The following is a 16,149-nucleotide window of genomic DNA, read 5'->3' on the forward strand; positions in this document are numbered from 1 at the left end:
TGCTTGTGTGTCTGTGCAGCTATGGATGTGGAGTTGAGAGGTCAGCCACTGACATCCATGGGAAAGAGTGAATTTCCTCCAATGGAATCTGAGTTGGTTGGCATCCCACTTGGCCCTATGTACAACTCAGGCCAGGACTGAAAACACATTTGTCTCCTTGTTCCCACCTCCTGCTTTAGCTCTCCCTGGTGGGGTCTGGTATCTCCCCATGACCACCTTGCCACTGCTTATTATTATTATCATTATTTAAATGTGTTACTTATTGTCCCTACTTCTTAAAATGCCATACCCTCACCACAAAGAGTTTATTGTATTATCTACAACTTATTTTTGTTGTTATATAGTATTTCATTGGATATCACTCTATTGTTGATAGATGTGTGGTTCTCTCCAGTTTGTAAATACTCTGTGATAAACACACTTGCACACATCTCCTGGTACCATTTGTGTATGTGTTTATGTAACACTCATGATGTAAGGGTGCAGTGCTAAATCGTGGGGCATTCCTAACTTTTGCTAAATAGCTTTAGAAGAGTAATCGTTCTCAGGTCAGATAGAATACTTTCCTTTCTTGGAAGAAATGCCTCTTTTTGACAGACAAAGAACAGAAAAGCTCAGTAATTGGTAAAGATGAGCAAAGTACATGAGGAACCATATGTGGGTGAGGGCTAGCCTTCCTGTGAGGGGTGAGGAAAGGTGCAGAGCCCCAGGTATAGTGAGTATAAACTAGTGTCTGTGTACAGGAACATGTGTTCCTCTCTGGGCACACTATGAAAGATTCTCTCCATCCCTACAAAGAAGGGGTTGAATAAGCATGGATGCACTTCTAAGTTAGGGGGGCTCTAGTACCTCAGCTGATGTCCCAATGGCTCCCACAGACACAACAACAGCTGAAGAGCTGACCAAGTTGCTGCTGCTAGGATAGCTTACTGCTTACAGTCCACCCCAGCCCCTGGCCTGGAGGGCGTCACCTTCTACTCTGTTAGCAGCCACCATGGGGTTCAGTCCAAAACAAAAGCCTCCATGCTCTAATGTTGCCACTGCATGGGTATGGTGGTAGACCATTCTTGTCGACTCGTGGTTCACCAGCAGAAACAAGGGAGACGGGGAGGCTGGAGAAGGTGCACCTGGGTGTTATTTTAAAGCTGAGTGGTACCTGCACGTCTTCCTCTTTTTCAGTATTGGGCCTTGCCTTACTCCTCAGTGTCTTTCCCTTTCCAGTCCCACTAATGTTCTGCCACTTACCTGCACTGTAACTGTATATCCACTGGGGGTGGACAAGAGCCCTGCTCTCAAGATTCCTTATGTCATCTACTGGAAAGTTGTCAGCACAAACACACTACAGTGACCCTGTGAGCTATGCCCTGCAGTGGTGTGGTTACAGCTGCCTCACAAATTACAGATTGCTTAAATATCTAAAACAACTCATTGCTTCTATCAATGATTATACTTTCTTTTTTATAAGTTTTTTAATGTATTAATTATGCATACAATGTTATGCCTGCATGTATGCCTGCAGGCCAGAAGAGGGTACCAGATCTCATTACAGATGGTTGTGAGCCACCATGTAGTTGCTGGGAATTGAACTCGGGACCTTTGGAAGAACAGGCAGTGCTCTTAACCTCTGAGCCATCTCTCCAGCCCCTGATTATACCTTCTTAAAATTAGATTATCAGAGGCACTAGCAAGAAATGACAATGTAAATTAACATTAATTACTACCTTTTGGCATAAAATGTACCATATACTTACTTAAGTTCAGGTCAGCCAGGACTGCCAACCAAAGGAGTTTGAGTGATTAAAAAACAAAACAAAACAAAAAAACAAACAAAAATAACACCCAGTGAGGGATTTAGATTTCACCATGGCACAACAAATTTTACCACCACCCCTTCCCCCTGACCCATGCAGAACTAAGAATCTACACCTTGAAGAACACAACACAGAATTCATGAAAATCTGGATGAGCAAGGAACCACTGGGGGCTATGCACCAAAAGGAAGATTTTAAAACTTGCCTGACCAGCAGGAGTCACATGTTTTCCATGCCTGCTCACAATGGATACCTTTCTCTTAATTCTCCACAGAGCTGGTGCCACCTGCCATGCTCACACTGAATAGCCCACAAAGCCAGCCATAATTAACATATAATGTGCTTCCCAAGTTCAGCCATGGTGACGATGACAGTTTATAACGGCAACTAGACTGAGACACACTCTGAGCGTGCATTTGAGCAAGTATCCCGAGGAGTTAACGCACTCCGCATGTGGGCAACACCAGCCGCATTGAATAAGATGCAGGAAAAGGAGCAAGGTAGCAGAGCAGCGCTGTCCATGCCCCTGCTTTCCATCTGCCCCAGCTGCCTCAGGGTTCTGCTGCCATGCCTTTCCCAGGAGATTGAGTCGACCCTCAACCAAGGAGTCACATAAGCTCTTCCTTCAGTTGTTTTGGTCAGGTCTAGTCTCTGCTACAAGAAAGGGTACTAACATGGCTACCTTGTATGCCGCATACACATATACTCCTTCAAATACTCTCTTCTCTGCATCCCAGAAGACTGACAAGGTGTTATCCGACAACCTCACTTGCCTCTGGTTTTTTACTTGGGTGTATCCAGTAGGAGGTACCAAGAGGCTCCAAGATGGGTTAGAAGAAAGAGAACAATGGGTTAAGTCATGGGGGCCACAGATGAGTAGTGTCCCTGTCTGGAACTAAACTGTACCCCACCCCATTCCTGTGCTAAACTTAATCCCCAGAACCTCAGATTTTGGCTGAAACTGAAAATAGAACCTAGCCCTCAGTACCTCAGAATGTGACTGCATCTGAAAATAGAACCTAATCCCCAATACCCCCAGAATGTGACCGACACTAGAAATAGAACCCCTAGTGCCTCAGAACATAGTTGTGTCTAAAATGGTACTTAACCCCCAGTATTTAAGGATGTTGTGACATCTGGAGATAGGCAGATGAGTTAAAATAAGATCATTAGGAATGCCTCATCCCAAATAACTAGAGGTCCTGTAATAATGGGATATGGGCACAGAGACGAGGCACAGTGGGCAACCACACAAAGGCACGGGGAGAAAGACAATAATGAAATAATGAAAGAATGCTCAGAAGAAACCCACTTGCCAGAGCCTTAGGTCTTCAGAACTTCAGGAAATTTTTTCCCATTGCTTAAGCCATCAACCTCTAGTGCCCTCTTTTGGGAACCAGGGTAGATGAAGACAGCTCCCGTAACCCAGGCCACATCCCATGGCCATGGTTTCCTTGGGAGTCCTGGGCTCTGCTCTCCTCCTCAGGCTTGAGGATGGCAGTGGGGCTCCCTATCTCTTCCTGTCAAAGTTGGTTTCTCTGAACTGGGCCCCAGTTCAGATGTTGTCATTCAACTGGCTTGGCTTCACTTACCATGGCTTTTTCAGTAGTCTGTTGTCACTTGCAGGGGACACAAACATTCATTTTGTTCCCCTTACAAGCTGCCTATGATGTTTCTAAATGCAAGTTCCCTATCACAAGAAAACAGACCAACTCAGCAGGGGACCACCTGCCCTGTTACTGGAGAGAAGATTTTTTTCACAATTTCCGATGACAAGAGTGTTTTAGAACATACAGCCAAGCATTTAGCTATGCAAAATTAGAGGCTCCTGGCCTGGCCTGCTCTGCCCTAATAATGATGACATTTTACCTACTGCGGAAAATGAAATGGAGAAAACACTTGGAAGAAGGATTTTGCTTGTCTATTTATTTATGTAGAGCTGGGTATTGAACCCACACAGCCCGAGGCATGGTAGGCTAGCATTCTACCACTGATTTCTATTCTCATCCTCTAAGGGATTGTTTTTGCTACGGCACACATTTGTTTCTGAAACAATGGTACCTCTAGTAGTTACCTTTCTGTTACTGTGTGGTGGTTCCTGTTACTACCCCCTCCTGGGTGTTGGGTGGGAGGGGGATGAGTCTCCAGGCACACCTGTGAGAAAGTATCTGGATTAAAGGTAATCTGAGAATGTCTGAGGGGTTATCTCCATTATTGTTCACTGATGTGGGAAGACCCCTCTTAATTATAGATGGGATCATTTCCTACAAAGAAGATCCTGGCCTGGACAAATGGAGAAAGGAAACTGGCCAGTAAGCACACATTCAACAGTTTTCTTCTTGACTGCAGACTCAAGCTCTGGCCTCTGTGACTCCCTCACCGTGATGGACCATACCCAGGAGCTGTGAGTTGCTTTTATCACAGCAATGGAAAGTACACTTGGGTCATGACCAAATACCTGAGAGAAATGGTTTGAAGAAGTAAAAATTTATTTAGGATCCAGGTTTCAGCATCCTTAGTTCATAGTCTGGTACTATTGCTACTGTCCCAGGATACTGCTGAAGAAAGAATATTGTGTTACATAAGAAGCAGAGAGAAACAGTAATAGGAGGGTGAAGGCCAGGGCACCTCCAGTGAGCTCTCTATACCCAGCTCACCCTTCCCATGGGCCACCACCTCCTGATAGTTTATTCACGTTTTAATTCACTGATAGATTGATCCACAGAAGCAGGCAAGGGCCTCTGCTCCTTGCTTGTATCAGGAACTGGGGATTCAATACTCACTGAAGAATCTTTAGAAAATATTTCATGTCCAAATAACAACACCCATGTTCAAATTAGTTAACTCATGCCAGGGAAGCAAGTAGACCAACTGCAGATTTTTATCTACACTCTCTCTCTACTCCAAATCCAATCCCCCGTCTCATCACCAGCTCTGCAGCCTCCTCTACACCCGAACTCTATCTGCAGAGAGTTACAGAGATCTTCTCTCCTAAATTTTCTCCCCCAGCTCATTGCTTTATCTAGCTCCCAACTCCAGCAGGCATTCCATGGGAACCCACAGGGCACTCTGACCAGGGAAGCAGGTAGACTGACTACAGAGGAAAGAAGGCTAACTGCAGATCTTCACCCCTCCTCCAAGTCCAATTCTCTGGTCTCATCCCCAGCTCTGTAGCAGACCTTCTGCCCCCATCCCTAGGGGATCAAACAGACCCTGGTGGTACACTCTACTTTCCTGCATCCTGTGGACCCTAAACCCTAAACCAATCCACATTCCTTAATATCAGCTCCTCAATATTGAGAAACACATTTTACCTGGAACCCAATTGGCCACACATCAGGATCCAGACAAATTTCCTACCAGGCAACACACAGCCACCACACTGTCCTAAGAACCAGGAGGGCAACAGAAACCAAGGAACCAAACACCCACCCAACAGATACAAGACCAGATATCAGCACACAAAAATACAATCTTCCCAATTCCAGATGCCTAAACACCATTGTAAAAATACTATCAATAACAACCAGTAGAATATGTCTCCACTATAGGAGAGGAACCCTCCCACAGAAGGCCCTGAGTATCCCAGCATATCTGAAGCTCAAGAAAAAGACCATAAAAGCCTTTATGAACATGATAGTATTAAAGAGGAAATGAATAAAGCCTTTAAAGAAAGCTATGAAAACATAACCAAAGAGCGTAAGGAAATGAACACAAATTTCAAGCCCTGAAAGCAGAAATAGAATCATTAAAGAAAACCCAAACTAAAGGATATCTGGACATGAAATTTTTAGAAACTTAAACAGGATCCTCAGAGGCAAGCCTTGCCAACACAATGTAAGAGATGGAAGAGAGAGGTTCAGGCACTGGAAACACAATAGAAGAAATGGGTATCATCTCAAAGAGCATATTAAACCTAAAAAAAAATCTTGGCACAAAACATTCAGGAAATGTGGGACACTATGAAAAGACCGAATCTAATAATAATAACAATAGAGGAAGGAGAAGAAAGCAGGTCAAAGGCACAGAAAATATTTTCAACAAAATCATAGAAGAAAATTTCCCTAATCTAAGAAGATACCTATCAAGGTACAAGAAGCATACAGAACACCAAATAGAAAAGACTAGAAAAGAAATTCCCCTCAGCACATAATAATAAAACCACAAAATGTAAAAAACAAAGAAAGAATATTAGAAGCTGCAAGAGAAAAAGACCAAGTAGCATATAAGGTAGACCTATTAGAATGACACATAATAAAGGCCATTCACAGTAAGCCCATGACCAATATCTGCTTAAGTGGAAAGAAATTCAAAGTGAACAAGACAAGGCTGTCTACTCTCTCTATATCTGTTCACTATCGTACTCAGAGTTCTAGCTAGAGCAATAAGACAATTGAAGGAGATGGGGGGGTGTATACAAATCGAAAAGGAAGAAGTCAAAGTATTGTTATTTGCAGATTATGTCATAGTTATATTTAAGTGACCCTAAAATTCTACCAGAAAACTCTGCTTGCTGATAAACACTTTCAACAAAATACCTCATAAAACAAAATTGACTCACAAAAATCAGTAGCCCTCCTATACACAAATGATAATGGATTGAGAAAGAAATCAGGCAAGCAGCACCTTTTACAATAGCCTTAACTCGAACCAAGCAAATGAAAGACTTACATGATAAAACTTTAAGATATTGAAGAAAAAAATTAAAGAAGATATCAGAAAGATCTCTCATACTCATGGATTGGTAAAATTAATATAGTAAAAATGACCATCCTATTCACATCCATGCAACAAAGACATCTGTTCAACTATGTTCATAGCAGCACTATTTGTAATAGCAAGAACCTGGAAGCAACCTAGATGCCCCTCAATTGAAGAATGGTTAATGAAGATGTGGCACATCTACACAATGGAATACTACTCTGCAGAAAAAAATAATGGTATCTTGAAATTCGCAGGCAAGTGGATGGCACTTGAAGAAACCATCCTGAATGAGGTAACCCAGTCACAAAAAGAGGAACACAGTATGTACTCACTCATATATGGATTTTAGAACTAGATCAAATGATCACCAGCCTATAATTCACATCACCAGAGGAACTAGGATACAAGGTGTATTCTAAGAGATTCATATAAAGTCCCTCACAGAACTGGGAAGGGACAAGTCCCCCAGAGCTCAGGTGAAGTGGGGGAGGACAACGAATGGAGAGAGAAGTAGGAGAAAATGAGGGGGAGGAGAGGAAGGCATGTGCGACCAGGAGGATTGAGCCTGGTTAGGAATGGAAGATAGGAAAGAGAGAGAGAGAGACAGAGACAGAGAGAGAGAGAACATAAAAGAGGGAACCAATATTGGTTTGAAGATAAAGTTGAACACAAAGAAAGGTCGAGAGAACTACAAGACTGCTCCCAACTAACAATCTCAGCTTCCGTGGAAAGGCTATCATAAATGCCCTTCCCGGAGAGAGAGATCAACAACTAACTTCTCCATGGAGCCCTCAACTAATGCCTGTTGAAAATAGGATCAAACACCCATACATAAACACTGAGTCGAACTAGAACCCAGAAGCAGATGGAGAGGACAAGACCATGCAGTAGAAGCACATAGAGACAGCTTACCTGAACAAGGAGGAGCTAAGGGCCACTAGACTGATAGCTGGGAAGCCAGCAGGGGACTGACTCGGGCCCCCCTGAATATGGGTCTCAGCCAGAAGGTCTGAGCAGTCTAAGAGACCTCAGACAGTGAAGCCAGGATGTATCCCTGGTGCACAAAAGGACTTTGCAAACATATCCCCCATGGAGGGATAACTGCCTTATTCTAGAGACAGGAGAGAAGCCCTAGTCCCTACTTCACAGGACCTGTCACATCTACATGACCCCAACTGGATGGCATTCCCCTACATATGGAATTGGGGTGGGGGGTTGGGAGGGGAGGGTGTTTAGAGTGCATGTGAGAGGGCAGAGAGGGTAAAAGGGAGGGAAGGAGGGAGGAAGGGCTAGAGGGGAGGGAGGGAGGGAGGGAGGGAGGGACAGGGAACTGGGATCGACATGTAAAATAATAAATTAAAAAAAAATGCTTTGACTCCAAAATTTAACTTGAAGAACAAGTTACTGGGGAAAAGGATTTCTATTTTTGTTTCCACAGAAAATGAAAAGATGTGGATTCCTTCCAGACTAATGTGGTTTGATCACGCCAGACCGCCTGAAACAGAGTACAAGCTGATCCTACATTCAAAACAGCTGGACAAAACAGCCCTACAGACTACAGCCAGGATATCTGAATCTTCTTCGAATCCCCCAAGACAGCGCCCCTTACCAGCAGGAAGTAGTTTGGAAAGAACGATGCCCAAATTCCCAAATATTGTGTATAAATGTTTGTTTTCATTTAATTGGACTTTGTTATATAAAATTAAATAAAAAACTATAAAAAAAAGAAAGAAAGGAAATCATGAAATAAAGAAGCTCAAAAAAAGAAACTATGCTATATACTTCTAGTACTGAAACTGAACAATATTTATTTAGCCTATTACAATGACAATGATATATCCTCAGAAAATAAAACTGCCTATGTTTAAAAAAAAAAAATGACCATCCTACCAAAAGCAATCTACATATTCAATGTAATCTCCATCAAAATCCCAATATAATTCTTCACAGTCCTTGAGAGAACAATTTTTAGCTTCATGTGGACAGAAAAATCACAGGATATCTAAAACAATCCTGACTCATGAAAGAACTGTGGAAAGTAGCACTATACCTGATTTCAAATTGTACTACATAGATATACTAATAAAAACAGCATGGTATGCCCCCCAAAAAATGTGTTAACCAATGGAACTGAATTGGAGACCCATAAATAAATCTACACATCCATGGACACCTGATATTTGATAAAGAAGCCAGAAACACACTTGAAAGTATACCATTGTGCTGGTCAAACTGGAAGACTATATGTAGAAAAATCCAAATAAATCCACATGTATCTCCCTCCACAAAACTCAAGTCCAAATGGATCAAAGACCTCAACATAAAACTTGATACACAGAACTTGACAGAAAAGTAGGTAATGGCCTTGAGCTCACTAGCACAGAAAAGAGCTCTCTGAACAGAACACCATTATCACAGGCATTAAGATGAACAATTAGTAAATAGGACCTCATGAAACTGAGAAACTTCTGTAAGGCAAAGGACCCCCATCATTCAGACAAAGCAGCAGCTTACAGAATAGAAAAAAAAATTTTACCAGCTAAACATCTGAGGGCTAATATCTAAACCATGTAAAGAACTCAAAAATTAGATGTCAAGAAAATAAATAACCCAGTTTAAAAATGGGGTACAGATATAAACAGAATTCTCAAAAGAGGAAACTCAAATGGTTAAGAAACACTTAGAGAAGTGTTTCACATCCTTAGCCATCAAGGAAATCCAAATCAAAAGTACACTGAGAATACATCTTACATACTTCAGAATGACTAAGATCAATAAAACAAGTGACAGCTCATGCTGGCAAGGATGTAGAATAAGAGAAATACTCATCCATTGCTGGTGGGGGTCCAATTTTGTACAATCACTACAATTACTACAGAACTCAGTGTGGCAGTTCCTCAGAAAGATGGGGAAGGATCTACTTCAAGATCCAGCTAAACCACTCTTGGGCATAACCAAAGGATGCATTACCCTTCCCCAGAGACACTTGCTCAACCACATTCATTGTTGCTCTATTTATAATAGCTAGATACTGGATACAACCTAGATGTCCCACAACAGAAGAATGTATCTGGGATAAACATTAGAGAATAGCTGTTTTCTAGAAGTACTTTGACCTTGAAGAGTCACTGTGGAAAACAGTCAAGAATCATTGTGGAAAACAGATTATTTTCTATGATTTGTATAGATTGTTTTTTCCAGGTGTTTCAGCTTTCACATGATTTTGGTCACAAGATGCCTCTGGCAACCTGGGGCTATTGGATTATTGTGTATTTCAATATACACAATAAGAACTAAAGTCAAGTGGGCATGTGATGCTTTCCTTTAGAGAGACATATTATATTAGGGGCCTTGGTATGAGGAAATACTTTACACCCAAAAAAAAACTCTGTGTAAAATCAATAAATATGCCTTTGTACAGTGACTCAAGGGTCACTTCAGTTCAGTTCATCAAAGGTTGGACATTCCTGCTGCCACATAGGCCTTAAAATTTCATCTTGGAGTGACCTCTTTCTTCAACCAACTCACAGAACACAGAACACCCCAACAATGAATTTTAAAAATATATGTTACAGTTCTACAATGGAGTTTAACTCAGCTGTTAAAAAATATTAAATCATAAAATTCTCAGGTAAATCAATGGAACTAGATATAAAATCATCCTGAGTGAGGTACCCCAAGACCAAAAACACAAATGTTGTATGTATTTTCTCATATACAGATATTAGCTGTTAAGTCAATATTCAAGTTACAATCCCTAGAACCACACAGGTTATGTATACAATAAGGGCCTAGGAGTTACAGACAGATCTGGCTAGGAAAACGAAATAGAACAGGAAGAGGAGAAAAGAGGAGGATGGGGAAGGAAATATGGGGAGAAACAGCTAAGAATAAAAGTCATTTGAGGGGTAGTATAGAAATCTAATATAGAAATTTTCTAAAATATATGTGTCTATGAAGGATATATGAGTGAAATCACCGAATAATAGAGGAGACAAAATCCCAGCTGTCCATTTCTTGTCACGGATGAACTATCACTACTGGAATTGAATTGTTGGCCAAAGGGGTCCCATGAAAATCTCCAAACAACCCAGTCTGTCTAGTCCTTAAACTGATGGCAAGGTCCCATTGCTAAAGACAACACCTAATACAACTCATTGAACATGAACGAACTGATACCTACATAGAGCCTTCACTCCTGTATTCTAGTGTCTTTGGTACAGGAAGGTACTCTGCATGGTACCAAAAGAAAAACATAAACATCAAAAGAGAAGTGTAAACATCAAATCAGGCACAAATCTGTTGATCTATGATAGTGTTCTGGTGTAAGAAATGCTAGCACAATGGTGGCACCAAACTTATCTGACTTGACTTAAGACCTACTTCAGGAGATGGAATCTATACCAGACACTGTTTGGGTGAGCAAGAACCTGTGACTAGAATAATCCGGAACATAAGATAAAACCATATTCTACTGGTCTAAAAGAAGAACAACACAAAAAGAATAAAACAAAAGCAAACAAAACAAACAAACAAAAACCCATATAGCAACAAAATAAAATCCAATGACATTTTGCTCTACTCATAGTTCAGTGCCTTGCTCAGCCATCATCAGAGACATTTCTGCTAGCAGCAGATGGGAACAAATACAGAGACCCACAGCCAGGCATTATGCAGAAAGTAAACCACTTTGAAACACTTAGCACTGAAATAGATGTCTCTATCAAATCCCTCCACTCTGGAAATAGAGGAGGAAAGAGTGTAATAGCCAGGATGGAGGAAACCAAGAAAACAAGGCCCTCTAAATCAACATCATCAAAGAGAACTTACAGAGACTGAGACAGCATGCACAGGGCCTGCATAGGGCTACGGCAGATCCTCTACACTTACATTTTGGCTTCCAATTTAGTGCTTTCATAAGATTCCTGAGTGCACAAATGAGTGGGTCTCTGATTCTTGTGCCTTCTCTTGGGCTGTTTTCCTTATGTTTGTCTTGTCCAACTCCAATGTGTTAGTTTTTGTTTAAACTTATTTTATTATTCCCCCTGTTTGTTTTCTAATGAGAGACAGAAACAGAATGGCTCTGGATGTCAGGGGAGATGAGGAGGAGCTGGGAAGAGGAAGTTTCTTCTCAGGATATATTATGTGAGAAAAAAAAATCTATTTTCAATAAAATTCTAATACATGTTTGAAAAACTGGGGAATAGGATTTCCTAAATTATGTAAAGATGTTCTAAATGAATAATGTCAGAGGCCTTTCAATGTATCTCTATTCTCTTGTCTATTGTTGCTTATATGTGGGGGGTAATGATGCATCAGCTTGGCATTTCTACCTTGTCGTGTTTTATGGGTTTGACCCATGGGAAGGAGTTTTTCATTATAACAGCATTTGATTGACACCAAGGCAGATAGGAATTTATTAGGAACTTTCAATAGACCCTCTGTAAAACCAGTAGATTAGACTAAAACATGTGAATAATGATTTAGTCCAGACAGTGCCCTTGCTGTGTTTTCTCTGCAGCACAGCTTCTAGCTAGAAGAGTCACAAAACCCAGGTATAAAAATAAACAGAACTTAACCCACGCATGACTCAGATCACAAAGTGCTGAGCCAAGCTTTTCAAGTGCCAGATATTAAGTTACTTCCATACCAATACAAAGTAAGCGTACAACCTTAATATGACAGTAGATGCAAAAATGGGGAAATACATAAATGTTTCATCTTTTAAGTTTTTCTGTTTAATTATCATAAAGTATTGATTTAGTGGCATAAGCACATGATTTATAAATGTGTTGTAAATATCTGCTGAAAATCCTTGGCTGACTTGGATGGACTGACTATTAAAAGTTTTGAAACCACAGGGGTTGTGGAATAAAGAAAGAAGGAAGGAAGGAGAAGGGAAGGGAAAGGAAGGAAGAAGGGAGAAAGGGAGGGAGGAGAGGGGGAGGGGAGGAAGGAGTGGAGAGAGAGAAAATGTCTATGGAAACCCAAGTTTATGGTCTTCACAAATTCTTATGTGTTCCTTTTGATTTTAAAGAAAACAACAACAACAAAAAAATGTGAGGACAAATGCCTGTACAGCCTTTTCAGGGTTAGGCAAGTGTGTACATTTGGTTGGCCGGACACCTCTCAGAACATTTTAGAAATATTTGGAATGTAGTAGGAGACCTAAGGGACCATCTACTAGTACCAGAGAGAGACAGAGACAGACAGACAGACAGACAGACAGATACACACACACACACACACACACACACAGAGTGGGGGGGGAAGGAAAGGAGGGAGGATTCTAAAACAACAGGGGACAAAATGAGGGTCAGCCCCTCCCCATTTCTGCATGGCTAGCACACTCTAGGTGTATCAGCCATCTTGTCTAATTCAGCTTGCAAATCAAAGGCATTCCTGAGTGTCACATTGGGCGGGAACCTTGGAAATGAATGTTATCACAGCATGCAGTGTTTGGAGGTGACAGAAACACACCAGGCAGAAAAGAGCCCCACAGACAAGTCAGGGAGAATACCTAGAGCTCTAATCACCCAGTATGCCTGTTCTCTGGTGCCTTGAGCAAAACAAGAGCTCAGCCCCAGGCAGAGCTGTGAGTATTATACTTATTTATTGCCTGAACTTTCAAGCAAATGGCTATGAAAATACATTGGTGGAATAGAGATCTTCCAAGATGCTGGGTAATACTGTGTTTTTATTTTTTGTTGTTGTTGGTTTGCTTTAGAATTTTCCACTGATTAAAATGAAAATCTGGTTATAAAGCAAGGGACCTATGCAGATGCAACATCTCTACAAATGTATCCTGCATCCTCCATCTTTTCCTTTCAAAGGCATGACAAGTCAAACCACCTTCTTTTCTGTGTCGACCTTGTACAAAAGCAGTTTCACATTCCTGATCAAGCCTCCACATGACAGAACACTAGAATGCTCTGCAATTAGCAGCAAGAAATTGATTATGTCAGCACAATACTCTCTGCTACATTCTGAACCATGTCTTTGTCAATTAAATACCTGTCATTTGTTGTTGCTTTGCTGCTTATTTTGACTATCCATCTCATGTGTTTTATTGGCTGGAGATTTCTACCTCCTGGTCAGCTCACATAAAACCATTCAAATACCAAAAGCCTCTGGGTGACTACAAGTCCTCTATGCCTTGGCCAGGCTGGGAGGGTGGTGCTAGCAGATCTTGCCTTTTCCAGGACTGTGGACTCCAGACTGTTTTCCCCTTTTCATCTCAGCTAAGAAGGAAGCAGCCAAATCATTCTCTCAAGAATGATCTTCAAGATGTGCAGGGAACAGACAATATTCCCCCAGCTACGAGGTGTTTGTCCTTTCCTCCATACCCTGCTTCAGCCTCTTGCAAAGTCTGTCTGACACTTCATCATTAAAGATGACACACATAGACTTTTAACCAACTTGTGTTTTGAGAAATGAAGGTGAAGTCTTGATTTATTGTGACTTGAATAGCACATTTGACAATTCCAACAGATTGCTAGATTTGAGGTATTCTCCATCATGTTTTATAGCTGGGGCCATTCCCATCTTGGCTGAGGAGCTAAGAGTGGAATTTTAACTATGAATTTCCTTGTGTTTAATAAGCGAAAGTCAAAAAAGCCACAGTCTGCTTTCAGATATGCATGAACAACTTCCAACTGGAGTTACTCATGTGTATCTGAGTTTAGTTAAAACACTCCAACTTCTAGGCACTTAAAAGAAAAAAACACAGCTCTTTAATGTGCACAAGGGACAATAAAAAGGTATGGATAAAATAATTAAATTTGTTCATTCTTTTGGGTCAAGTGTTTGGTTTTCAAGGAAACAATCCCATTTGGTCATTTTCATCTCTAGACAGCTCACCCAGTCCACCCTCATACACACCAACCCTAGCTTGAAGGGCTCTTTAGATCGGCCCTGTGCCGTTACTAGTAGAACACAATGCCTGAACTCAAAAGAAGCAAGACCAAGTTCCTTTCTGACAATAGCCAGACTCGGGCAATTTGGTCTGCCTAAGTATCTAGCCTTCTCTAAACTATTGGTTTTGCCATCAATACAGTATGAAGAATTCAGAGATGGACAGTCAAAAAGCCCTTCTATTTAAAGCATGTTCTGGTCCTTAAAGCTATTATGCAGATAATAATTAGTAGATAGCAGGTATTGAAAAGATATGTGCACACGTGTGCATGCACACACACACACACACACACACACACACATACACACACATTCACTTAGTAATGAAGTGGAAATAGCAAAGACAAACTTATCCAACAATGATTGTGAGATGATATGGAGCAACTCCTTGGGAAAGGAATTCTAATGAATACTAATCACAACCAGCACTTATTATGTCTCCTTTGATCCAATAATTCCACATATAGAAATGTGCTATAGGAAATTTGAAAAATAACAAAAAGGGAACAAGTAAAATGAACCCAAACTTTTAAGAAATGAGAGTTTAAGCTCCCTATATATTCTTAACAAAGTGATACTTAGGTTAAATTAATGTAATGTTAGATGAAGAAATGTGAGCTCAAAATACATATTTTGTTTGATCCCATTTTGTAACAATCACAAAAATATTAAATAAGACTAGAAAGAAATCAAAGAAATGCTGTCAACGGTAACTGTCATAAGATACTTTGTATACTATTATTTGAAATTTTGAAATCTCGTACCTCAGCCAAATTATCTTACTCAAATAACTTTCCAATTAACCAAAACTCTATCTTACCTACTCCTATGAAAACAGTACAGAGACATTTTCCTGGGTAGTTTGATCTTATTTTTGCATCCAGCTATCTGTAAGTTCAGAGATATCCAGGCTAGTACATTTGGCATCTGGTCAAATAACAAATGCTTGGAATTAGTCAGCAAGTGTCATGAGGCACAACATCAAAGGAATGTTCAGTCATTGCACCCCCAAACAGCATGGTCCGTGTCATTTAAGCCTCAGGAATGCTGAGCAGGGGGTGACCCATGTCCTGGTAGGAGAGCCAATGTATATGTTTCCATCAACTGGTGTGGGGGATGGGGATGCTCAATGACTATGTGCAAGTTGCTACACTGAGAGCAGATGGTTACATTCAGAGAAAGCTTATCCCATCCACAGAGTGCATTGATGTCTAAACAAAAAGAGACTGTAATAAATAAAGGCAATTACTTTACAAAAGTGGAGTGGAACACACAGAATGAGCAGAATGATGAGCTCATGTGGTTTTCTAACCCCATTGGAAATAGCAGCATCTTTAAATGAAAGCAAAATCTAGAGGTTTTCCTTAGCAGTGATACTGTAGGTAGCAATTACTTTTCTTGTTGCTATGACAAAGCAACCTAGGAAGAGTTTACAGCCTGGGGGTATAGTCCATCACAGCAGGGAAGGTACCAGGTACAGCAAGAGTAGAGGTTATCAGGTTATTTTACTCTCTCAGTCTGGAAACAGAAAGAGATGGATGCTGATATTCATATTTAGTCTCTTTTCTCTTTTATTCAGTCCAGGACTCCAGAGCATGAAATGGCACTACCCACATTCAGAGTGGATTTTGTCTCCTCTGCTAACCCTCTCTGGAAATACCCTCACATCCTTGCCTAGAGGTGTCTCTTCTGGGTAATTCTGAATCCAGTCACAGTGACA

Source organism: Phodopus roborovskii, unplaced genomic scaffold (assembly GCF_943737965.1).
Source record: "Phodopus roborovskii unplaced genomic scaffold, PHOROB, whole genome shotgun sequence".
Taxonomy (NCBI): domain Eukaryota; kingdom Metazoa; phylum Chordata; class Mammalia; order Rodentia; family Cricetidae; genus Phodopus; species Phodopus roborovskii.